Below are 11991 nucleotides of genomic sequence, written 5' to 3'. Positions count from 1 at the left end.
AGCACTCTTTGACTTAAATCACAGCAAGATTTTTTTGACCCACCTCCTAGAGTAATGGAAATAAAATAAAAAATAAACAAGTGGGTCCTAATGAAACTTAAAGGTTTTGCACAGCAGAGGAAACCATAAACAAGATGAAAAGAGAACCCTCAGAATGGGAGAAAATATTTGCAAATGAAGCAACTGGCAAAGGATTAATCTCCAAAATATACAAGCAGCTCATGCAGCTCAATATCAAAAAAACAACCCAGTCCAAAAATGGGCAGAAGACCTAAATAGACATTTCTCCCAAGAAGACATACAGATTGCCAACAAACACATGAAAGGATGCTCAACATCACTAATCATTAGAGAAATGCAAATCAAAACCACAGTGAGGTATCACCTCACACCGGTCAGAATGGCCATCATCAAAAAATCTACAAACAATAAGTGCTGGAGAGGGTGTGGAGAAAAGGAACCCTCTTGCATTGTTGGTGGGAATGTAAATTGATACAACCACTATGGAAAACAGTATGGAGCTTCCTTAAAACACTAAAGATAGAACTACCATATGACCAGCAATCCCACTACTGGGCATATACCCTGAGAAAACCATAATTCAAAAAGATACATGTACCCCAATGTTCATTGCAGCTCTATTTACAATAGCCAAGTCATGGAAGCAACCTAAATGCCCATTGACAGATGAATGGATAAAGAAGATGTGACACATATATACAATGGAATATTACTCAGCCATAAAAAGAAACAAAATTTAGTTATTTGTAGTGAGGTGGATGGACCTAGAGTCTGTCATACAGAATGAAGTAAGTCAGAGAGAGAAAAACAAATACCGGATGTTAATGCACATATATGGAATCTAAAAAAAAGGTCATGAAGAACCTAGTGGCAAGGCAGGAATAAAGACGCAGATGTAGAGAACGGACTTGAGGACACAGCGGGGAAGGGGAAGCTGGAACGATTGAGAGAGTAGCATTGACATATATACACTACCAAATATAAAATGGATGGCTTGTGGGAAGCTGCTGCAGTACAACCAAGTACAACCAAGTACAACAGTACAGCGAAGAAGTTCTGATATATAAACTTGATTTAATGTAAGCCATCATTAAGTACAGGTTTTAATCAACCAGCAAAACTAACCTCTAAAATCTACTCCCAGCTGCTTGAGCCAATACATTAAATCTAGAATCTTTTACTAGTAGTATTCATGTCAGTAAAGTTGGCTTCATTCAATATTATGTCCATTCTACCTTGACTGAATGCCATACAAATTCTCTCTGTTTTTATTGATAGAAATTGGTAAAATTTTGCAATTTTGCATTTCCTTTCAGGTCAGACTTTGTACCTATTCTTCTGGGGCTGCTGGGATTTGAATCTAGTTATAGGCTTAGAAGCAATGGCAGATAGTATAGGTAGACTCTCTATAAGGCATTTCTCTCAGGATAGGTAATTACAGTTGCTTTTTTCTCCCCCCGCCCAGGAAAATGGATATCCTTAGAAAGGGAAAAGTTGTTTCTACTAGCAAGGGAGGCTCAGTAGAATCTGGGAGCTAAAAGTCTTCAACAAAGTTGGTATCTATCCAAACGTCTCCATTTCAGTTTTTAAAAGTCCCTCTCATTCTTAATCAATACCAAAACTTTAACATAAGAGACTCAAGAATTTGAATTTAACTTGTATTATAATTCAACCAATTGCAGGATTCGACTTTGGTTTGGTTTTCAGAAATCTCAATCTGCTGATACAAAATATACGGGACTGTTTCTGGGCATACATAGAAGTCCTGAAAAACATGAGCTCATCCTTTTCTTTCTATAAGCTCTCCATCACAGTTAATAGCTATCACATCCCACAACTTTATATTCTTTTTTCTAAAGTGATTAAAGGTTATAATTTAAGTAACTGATTTGCCACTTCAGTTAATGAACAATCAGTGTCCCATTTATCATTACCAATGATGATGCCTTTAAATCTGATCATAGCAGATAACTAATTCTAGATTCCCGTCTTTTAAATTTTGTCCTCCTAGGACTGCTACTGGTACTAAAGACAGTATCAGTCTAGATTCAGCCAAGGAAGAGTAATAATAGCAATAATTAGCAACAATAACACATGTTTTACAAGAATGAGGGGTTTAAGAATTAGGACTTACATAAATGTGAGAGGAATTGTGGAATTGAAGATTTGGAAGGGGGTGTTGGAGGATGATACAAATCATTAATTGCTACATCCTGAAGTACTGGAGCAGGTGTAAAAGCTGGAATATGTGGGGGCAGTCTGAGAAGTCATAGTATTTGGTCACCAAAGTGGGACCATAATGTAGGTGTTAGAGAGGTGGGCAGTGGGGAGGTCTATAAAGCTACCACATCAGTCTGTACTTCCCTGTCTGATGTCATCATGAGAGACCACCACAGTCTCCTAAGACTAATGGCTTTCACTTCCCTTCTACATTTTAATCTTACACCAGTTTCTTTCATTGGTAAACTTTAATCTTGAACCACTCAAGGAAGGTGATTCTGGGAAATATAGGTATAAGAATTGGCTAGAAGTGGAGGTGCCACTGTTAACAGTCTCTTGTATGACCTTGGTAAGAGGTTCAACTTTTCCTTTGGAGGTGTATCAGGGTCTTTAGACCTCTCTTCATAGAAGGCTTCCAGCTTCAGAAACTAATCATACCTGGGAGCTGGAACAAGAATTCTAACAGAGTGAATTCAGTCAGGGTTCTGACGATCATATCAACTATCTCTACATCCTTAAATATACCCTTCAGGAATGCAAATGGTCAGAAAAAAAAAAGCTCTCTGTGAAGAGTTCTGTGTGAATTCCTGCCCTCAATGAACTTACCCTTCTACTGGGGAAACATAATACAGCATCATGAATCAAAGATTCTGAAAATAAGTGCAAATCAAGACAGTTCCTATTTTAGTAAAGCAAAAAGAGACATTCTGGAAGTGGAATGCTGGAATTTATTTGTACTAGCTTGTAAGAGACAATTATTAAATGTGCAGGAATTTTGCAAGTTGGTTGACATCACCAGCTTGAAATTGGCTTTGGTGATATTATTTATGAAAATTGGGTAATCCTATAAATCAGAATTTTTTCTCTGAAGATCCAGTTGTTAAATATTTGCCAGTAAGCCGTTCCAGACTGCATACACTTATATACCCTTTCCAGTTCCAAATTCTAGATAGGATCAAGGTATTTAAGTAGTAAACTTCTGATTATATTAACATACAATTATCTTTAAAAGTCAGTAATGCTGATCTGATGTTGGCGCAATGAACAATTAGAATTTATTAATGTGGAAAGTTCATTTTAGAAAAGCATTTAAGGTTAAATTTCCTGCAGATAACAGAGATAGGCTGTATAAAAGTAGGGAGTTAATTGAAGCCATTCAAAAAGATAGCTAGATAATATCTATTTTTAACTATTTTATTTTGTAAATTACAACGTGATTTCATGTTATTCTTGCATAGAATTTGAATACATACCTAGGATAATTGTACATGTACAATGCAGAAAGAAATCATAATTAGGCAATTTCACATTAAATCAATTTGTCAATAATGATGGATCTTTCAAAGAGTTTTTTTTTTAACATCATTATTGGAGTATAATTGCTTTACAATGGTGTGTTAGTTTCTGCTTTATAACAAAGTGAATCAGTTATACATATATATATGTTCCCATATCTCTTCCCTCTTGCGTCTCCCTCCCTCCCACCCTCCCTATCCCACCCCTCTAGGTGGTCGCAAAGCACCGAGCTGATCTCCCTGTGCTATGTGGCTGCTTCCCACTGGCTATCTATTTTACATTTGGTAGTGTATATATGTCCATGCCACTCTCTCACTTTGTCACAGCTTACCCTTCCCCCTCCCCATATCCTCAAGTCCATTCTGTAGTAGGTCTGTGTCTTTATTCCCATCTTGCCCTTAGGTTCTTCATGACCTTTTTTTTTTTCTTAGATTCCATATATATGTGTTAGCATACGGTATTTGTCTTTCTCTTTCTGACTTACTTCCCTTTGTATGACAGACTCTAGGTCTATCCACCTCACTACAAATAACTCAATTTCGTTTCTTTTTATGGCTGAGTAGTATTTCATTGTATATATGTGCCACATCTTCTTTATCCATTCATCTGGTTTTTTTTTAGGGTTATTTATTTTAAAATTTTTACTGGTGTATAGTTGATTTACAATGTTGTGTTAGTTTCAGATGTACCGCCAAGTGAATCAGTTATACATATACATATATCCACTCTTTTTTTTTAAGATTCTTTTCCCATATAGGACATTACAGAATATTGAGTAGAGCTCCCTATGCTCTTATGCTACTAATAAGAACCCTAATAGGTTCTTATTAGTTATCTATTTTATATATACTAGTGTGTATATGTCAAACCCGATGTCCCAATTTATCCTACCCCCCTTATCCCCTGGTAACCATAAGTTTGTTTTCTACTTGACTCTACTTCTGTTTTGTAAATAAGTGCACTTGTTCCCTTTCTTTCAGATTCCACATGTAAGCAATATCATATGATATTGGTCTTTCTGTGTCTGACTTATTCGCTCAGTATGACAATCTCTAGGTCCATCCATGTTGCTGCAAATGGAATTATTTTGTTCTTTTTTATGGCTGAGTAATATTCCATTGTATATATGTACCACATCTTCTTTATCCATTCCTCTGTTGATGGACATTTAGGTTGCTTCCACGTCCTGGCTATAGTGAATAGTGCTGCAGTGAACCTTGGGGTGCATGTATCTTTTCAAATTATGGTTTTCTCCAGTATATGCCCAGGACTGGGATTGCTGGGGCATATGGTAGTTCTATTTTTAGTTTTTTGTTTGTTTGTTTGTTTTTATTTTTTTGGCTGCGTTCGGTCTTCGTTGCTGCACATGGGCTTTCTCTACTTGTGGCGAGCAGGGGTTACTCTTCGTTGTGGTGCATGGGCTTCTCATTGTGGTAGCTTCTCTTGTTGCGGAGCACAGGCTCTAGGCACGTGGGCTTCAGCTGTGGTACATAGGCTCAGTAGTTGTGGCTTATGTGCTCTAGAACGCAGGCTTAGCAGTTGTGGCGCACGGGCTTTGCTGCTCAGTGGCATGTGGGATCCTCCTGAACCAGGGCTCAAACCTGTGTCCCCTGCATTGGCAGGCAGATTCTTAATCACTGCGCCACCAGGGAAGTCCCCTATTTTTAGTTTTTTAAGGAACCTCTGTACTCTTCTCCATAGTGGCTGTACCAATTTACATTGCCACCAACAGTGTAGGTGGGTTCCCTTTTCTCCACACCTTCTTCAGCATTTATTGTTTGTAGATTTTTTTGATGATGGCCATTCTGACCGGTGTGAGGTGATACCTCATTGTAGTTTTCATTTGCATTTCTCTAATAATTAGTGACGTTGAGCATCTTTTCATGTGCCTTTTGGCCATCTGTATGTCTTCTTTGGAGAAATATCTATTTAGATGTTCTGCCGATTTTTTTGTTTGTTTGTTTTGCGGTATGCGGGCCTTTCACTGTTGTGGCCTGTCCCGTTGCGGAGCACAGGCTCTGGACGCACAGGCTCAGTGGCCATGGCTCACGGGCCTAGCCGCTCTACAGCATGTGGGATCTTCTCTGACCGGGGCACGAATCCATGTCCCCTGCATTGGCAGGCGGACTCTCAACCAGTGCACCACCAGGGAAGCCCCCACCCATTGTTTGATTGGGTTATTTTTTTTTTTGATACTGAACTACATGAGCTGTTTGTGTGTATATATATATATATATATATATTTTACATCTTTATTGGAGTATAATTGCTTTATAATGGTGTGTTAGTTTCTGCTTTATAACAAAGTGAATCAGTTATACATATACATATGTTCCCATATCTCTTCCCTCTTGCATATCCCTCCCTCCCACCCTCCCTATCCCACCCCTCTAGGTGGTCATAAAGCACCCAGCTGATCTCCCTGTGCTATGTGGCTGCTTCCCACTAGGTATCTATTTTACGTTTGGTAGTGTATATATGTCCATGCCACTCTCTCACATTGTCACAGCTTACCCTGCCCCCTCCCCATATCCTCAAGTCCATGCTCTAGTAGGTCTGTGTCTTTATTCCCGTCATACCCCTAGGTTCTTCATGACATTGTTTTTTCTTAGATTCCATATATATGTGTTAGCATATGGTATTTGTCTTTCTCTTTCTGACTTACTTCACTCTGTACGACAGACACTAGGTCCATCCATTTCACTACAAATAACTCAATTTCGTTTCTTTTTATGGCTGAGTAATATTCCATTGTATATATGTGCCACATCTTCTTTATCCATTCACCTGTTGATGGACACTTAGGTTGCTTCCATGTCCTGGCTATTGTAAATAGAGCTGCAGTGAACATTTTGGTACATGACTCTTTTTGAATTATGGTTTTCTCAGCGTATATGACCAGTAGTGGGGTTGCTGGGTCGTATGGTAGTTCTATTTTTGGTTTTTTACGGAACCTCCATACTGTTCTCCATAGCGGCTGTATCAATTTACATTCCCACCAACAGTGCAAGAGGGTTCCCTTTTCTCCACACCCTCTCCAGCATTTATTGTTTGTAGATTTTTTGATTATGGCCATTCTGACCAGTGTGAGATGATATCTCATTGTAGTTTTGATTTGCGTTTCTCTAATGATTAATGAGGTTGAGCATCCTTTCATGTGTTTGTTGGCAGTCTGTATGTCTTCTTTGGAGAAATGTCTATTTAGGTCTTCTGCGCATTTTTGGATTGGGTTGTTTTTCTTTTGTTATTGAGCTGCATGAGCTACTTGTAAATTTTGGAGATGAATCTTTTGTCAGTTGCTTCATTTGCAAATATTTTCTTCCATTCTGAGGGTTGTCTTTTCGTCTTGTTTATGGTTTCCTTTGCTGTGCAAAAGCTTTTAAGTTTCATTAGGTCCCATTTGTTTATTTTTGTTTTTATTTCCATTTCTCTAGGAGATGGGTCAAAAAGGATCTTGCTGTGATTTATGTCATAGAGTGTTGTGCCTGTGTTTTCCTCTAAGAGTTTTATAGTGTCTGGCCTTACATTTAGGTCTTTAATCCATTTTGAGTTTATTTTTGTGTATGGTGTTAGGGACTGTTCTAATTTCATACTTTTATTTGTACCTGTCCAGTTTTCCCAGCACCACTTATTGAAGAGGCTGTCTTTCTCCACTGTATATTCTTGCCTCCCTTTTCAAAGATAAGGTGACCATATGTTCATGGGTTTATCTCTGGGCTTTCTATCCTGTTCCATTGATCTATATTTCTGTTTTCGTGCCAGTACCATACTGCCTTGATTACTGTAGCTTTGTAATATAGTCTGAAATCTGGGAGCCTGATTCCTCCAGCTCCGTTTCTCTTTCTCAGGATTGCTTTGGCTATTCGGGGTCTTTTGTGTTTCCATACAAATTGTGAAATTTTTTGTTCTAGTTCTGTGAAAAATGCCAGTAGTAGTGTGATAGGGATTGCATTGAATCTGTAGATTGCTTTGGGTAGTAGAGTCATTTTCACAATGTTGATTTTTCCAATCCAAGCACATGGTATATCTCTCCATCTATTTGTATCATCTTTAATTTCTTTCATCAGTGTCTTATAATTTTCTGCATACAGGTCTTTTGTCTCCTTAGGTAGGTTTATTCGTAGATATTTTTTTCTTTTTGTGGCAGTGGTAAATGGGAGTGTTTTCTTAATTTAACTTTCAGATTTTTCATCATTAGTGTATAGGAATGCTGGAGATTTCTGTGCATTAATTTTGCATCCTGCTACTTTACCAAATTCATTGACTAGCTCTAGTAGTTTTCTGGTAGCATCTTTAGGATTCTCTATGTATAGTGTCATGTCATCTGCAAACAGTGACAGCTTTACTTCTTCTTTTCTGATTTGGATTCCTTTTATTTGTTTTCTTCTCTGATTGCTGTGGCTAAAACTTCCAAAACTGTGTTGAATAATAGTGATGATAGTGGGCAGCCTTGTCTTTTTCCTGATATTAGTGGAAATGCTTTCAGTTTTTCACCATTGAGGACTATGTTGACTGTACGTTTGTCATATATGGCATTTATTATGTTGAGGCAAGTTCCCCCTATGCCTACTTTCTGGAGGGTTTTTATCATAAATTGGTGTTCAATTTTGTCGAAAGCTTTCTCTGCATGTCTTGAGATGATCATATGGTTTTTCTCCTTCAATTTGTTAATATGGTGTATCACATTGATTGATTTGCGTATATTGCAGAATCCTTGCATTCCTGGGATAAACCCCACTTGATCATGGTGTATGATCCTTTTACTGTGCTGTTGGATTCTGTTTGCTAGTATTTTGTTGAGCATTTTTGCGTCTATGTTCATCAGTGGTATTGGCCTGTAATTTTCTTTCTCTGTGACATCTTTGTCTGGTTTTGATATCAGGGTGATGGTGGCCTCGTAGAATGAGTTTGGGAGTGATCCTCTCTCTGCTATATTTTGGAAGAGTTTGAGAAGGATAGGTGTTAGGTCTTCTCTAAATGTTTAATAGAATTCGCCTGTGAAGCCATCTGGTCCTGGGCTTTTGTTGTTTGGAACATTTTTAATCACAGTTTAATTTCAGTGCTTTCAAAGAGTATTTTTGTCAATACAAAACCTGAGTTAAAAATGAATAATTAGTTAATTAACTTTAGGTTTTTCAGGCAACTTATTTATTTATGATTGAACTCCCTTAGCAGTTTGCTTAAACTTAGATAACTTTTGAATTGACAAGTTACAGTTAAAACTGAAATGGAAGAAATGCCGAATTTGGTTGAATATTTTTGCATATGTGTTTTAACAGCTTTATTGGAGTATAATTTGCAAACTGTAAATTGCCCATTGTATAAGTATACAATTCAATGACATTTAGTAAATTTATAGAGTTGTGCATTCATCATCACAATCCAATTTTATAACATTCTATCATACCAAAAAAAGTCTTTGAACTTGTTTTCATAAGTTACCCAGCTTCTGTTAGGTTCTATTTAGAACCTAGAAACCACTGAGCTTTCTTTTTCTATAGGTTTTCCTATTCTGGATATTTCAGTAAATGTAAAAGTACAACATATGGCCTTTTGTGACTGGGTTCTTTCACTTACCATAATGTTTTCAGGTTTTATTCATCTTGTGGCATATATAAGAATTTCATTTCTTTCTCATAGCTCAATAATATTCAATTGTTTGAGTATAACACATGTTTATCAGCTGATGGAAATTTGGTTGTTTCTGACTTTTGAATAGTATGAATAATGCTGCCATGAATATTCATACAAAAGTTTTTGTGTGGACATATGCTTTCATTTTTCTTGGGTATATACCTGGGAGTGGAATGCTGGGTCATATGATACCTTTATGCTTAGCTTTTTGAGAAACTACAAACTATATTCCAGAAGTGTGTCCTCTCAGCACTTTGAATATATGATTCCACTGCTTCTGTTATTTCTGATAAGAAGTCAGTTTTCATTTGCTTTTCTCTTTGTTTTCAAGATTTTCTCTTTGTTTTTGACTTTCAAAAATTTGACTATGATGTGTTTAGGAGTGAATCTCTTGGTGTTCCTCCTACTTGAATGTCACTGACTTCCTTGGATCTAAATGTTCAAGATGTAATGTTTTTTCATAACATTGAGGAGGTTTTTGGCCATATTTCTTTAATTTTTTTTGTGTATGCCATTTTCTCTATCTCGTCTACTCTGAAACTTCCATTATATATATGGTGATACACCTGATATTGTCCCATAAGTAACTGAGACTGAGTTCTTTTTGTTTTTCAATCTTTCTCTTTGTGTTCTTCTAATTGATAATTTTTATGATCTGTCTTCAAGCTCGATGATTCATTTTTCAGTTCAAATCTACTGTTGAGCTCAGTTATTGTAATTTTCAACTTTTAATAGTTTGTATTTCTTTTTTTGAGATTACTTTAACGTAATGAGATGAGTTATTGTAATCATAGTTTCCTTTCATTCTTCATATAGTTTAATTATTTGAATAAATTTATAACAGCTGCTTTGATGTCTTTGCTCCATCCACGATCTGGAACAGCTTGGAGTAAATTTCTATTCACTGCTTTCTCCCCTTAGTATTGGTCACACTTTCCCATTTATTTGCTTCTCTCATAAAGTTTTTACTAAAACCTAGAAATTTTAGGCAATGTATTGTATCATCTTGATTCTGGATGTTTTCCCTTGTTGATTTTTGATGCAGTAAAATATATGTCTCTTGTTTGTCTCCTTTTTTCTTTTAAGCAAGAAAGATTTCATACATTCAAAACAATGTATGTAATATACATGGAATTTATGAAGCACAGTAACAACTTAGAATGTTTACAGCCCTGCAGAACCTGTATGTTTACTTCACCCAGATTCTAGCCCTATTCACCCCTAACTCCTCAGGTATCTTCAATTAAATAAAAGATTTCCTTGATTTTCTTTAGTTTTGCCATATATGTATGCATCCATAAAATGTATACCTTTTAATTTTGTTTTATTTTTACTTTATAAAAATGCTGTCATGATTTATATTGTCATCTGTAACTATCTTTTTTCTCAGGTAAAAAATTATGATTCTAAATTTTATCTCTGTTGGCATATTCGGTTGTCCTTTACTCATTTTCACTGATATGTAGTATTCTTCGATGCCTTTCTTTAGTTCTCTCTTGATTGATATGGCTGTTTCTAATTTTTGCAATTTCAAACGGTGATGCTTTGATTATTCTTTTTTTGTTTCTCATGAATATGCACAAACATTTCTCTAAAGTATTGCTTGATCATTAGGTATAAAGAAGTACAGCTTTTAGAAGATAAAACTTATTTCCTCCAAAGTTGTTGTATTTATTTAGTCTCCTATGAAAATTTTACATGAGAATTCTAGGTGATCCACATTCTTGCTCACTTAGTATTAGTTGACTTGTATTTCTAGTATATATGCTAAAATATTCTCATAAATTCCCCTTCAGACTTTCCATTTCACATTATTGGTCAGCATTGTCTTATAACCATGTGTATTTAAACCCAGCACTTGCAAGATTATTAAAAGAATACCATCATCATTGCTTTCTTATGCTGTCCAATATGATAACCACCCTCCACATGTGGCTGTTTAGTTCTTCAGTTGCATTAGCCACATTTCAAATGCTTGATAGTCACATGTGACATGAGGCTATACCAGATTGGACAGCATGGATATAGAATACTTTCATCATTACAGAATGTTCTTTTGGGCAGAAGTGTTTTAGACTTACCAGCCTTCCCTGAAGCAAATAGCTGAGACTAGATACCTAAGTAAAATTGGGGTTTCCAAAAAAGGGGTGGATTGGTTTTCAAGGGAAGTGGTGTCTGCTACATGTGCTTATACAGCAAGCAGTTTATAAAATATGTGTTTGCATGTAGATTAACAAATAGAGTACTCTGCTGCACTCATCTCCTAAGCTGAAAAGAACCACAGTTATTACATCTATTGCAGGTGACTAAGATATAATTTTGTTGACGGTATTATTAAAAATTATAGTTGATTAATTCAAAAACTTTTGTTGAATTCTCTAAGCAAATTGGGAATTATAAGGTGCATAATGAGACTAGATGTTTAGCTGAAATGCGCATTGGCAGGAGTGGTGAATTAGATTAAACAAGCACTCAACACAGTACTTTATTGGCATATAGTGCCATATGTAAGGAAAATTACAGCACCACACAAGGCTTTTGAGATTTTTTTCCCCCTTGGCTTTCCATTATAGGAAACATTCATCAGAGGTTGGTATGAACAGGAGAGAATTGAAAAATATACTTGATGGATCTGAGGCAGAGTGATATTATACAAGAACTGAATCATAATTTCAAGTAAGAATAATTGGTTACTCCAGCATTACATTTGTGTTCACCCTCTCATTGACATCAAAGCAGAGGTATTATATTGCCTTCTGGGTCTACTTCCCTGTTCCGTAATCCAGGGGGAATAGCTTCTGCTAGTTCCTTTAAATATTT

Source organism: Lagenorhynchus albirostris, chromosome 2, assembly GCF_949774975.1.
Source record: "Lagenorhynchus albirostris chromosome 2, mLagAlb1.1, whole genome shotgun sequence".
Classification (NCBI taxonomy): domain Eukaryota; kingdom Metazoa; phylum Chordata; class Mammalia; order Artiodactyla; family Delphinidae; genus Lagenorhynchus; species Lagenorhynchus albirostris.
The sequence above is the reverse complement of the archived record's forward strand: the minus strand, read 5'-3'. Positions refer to the sequence as shown.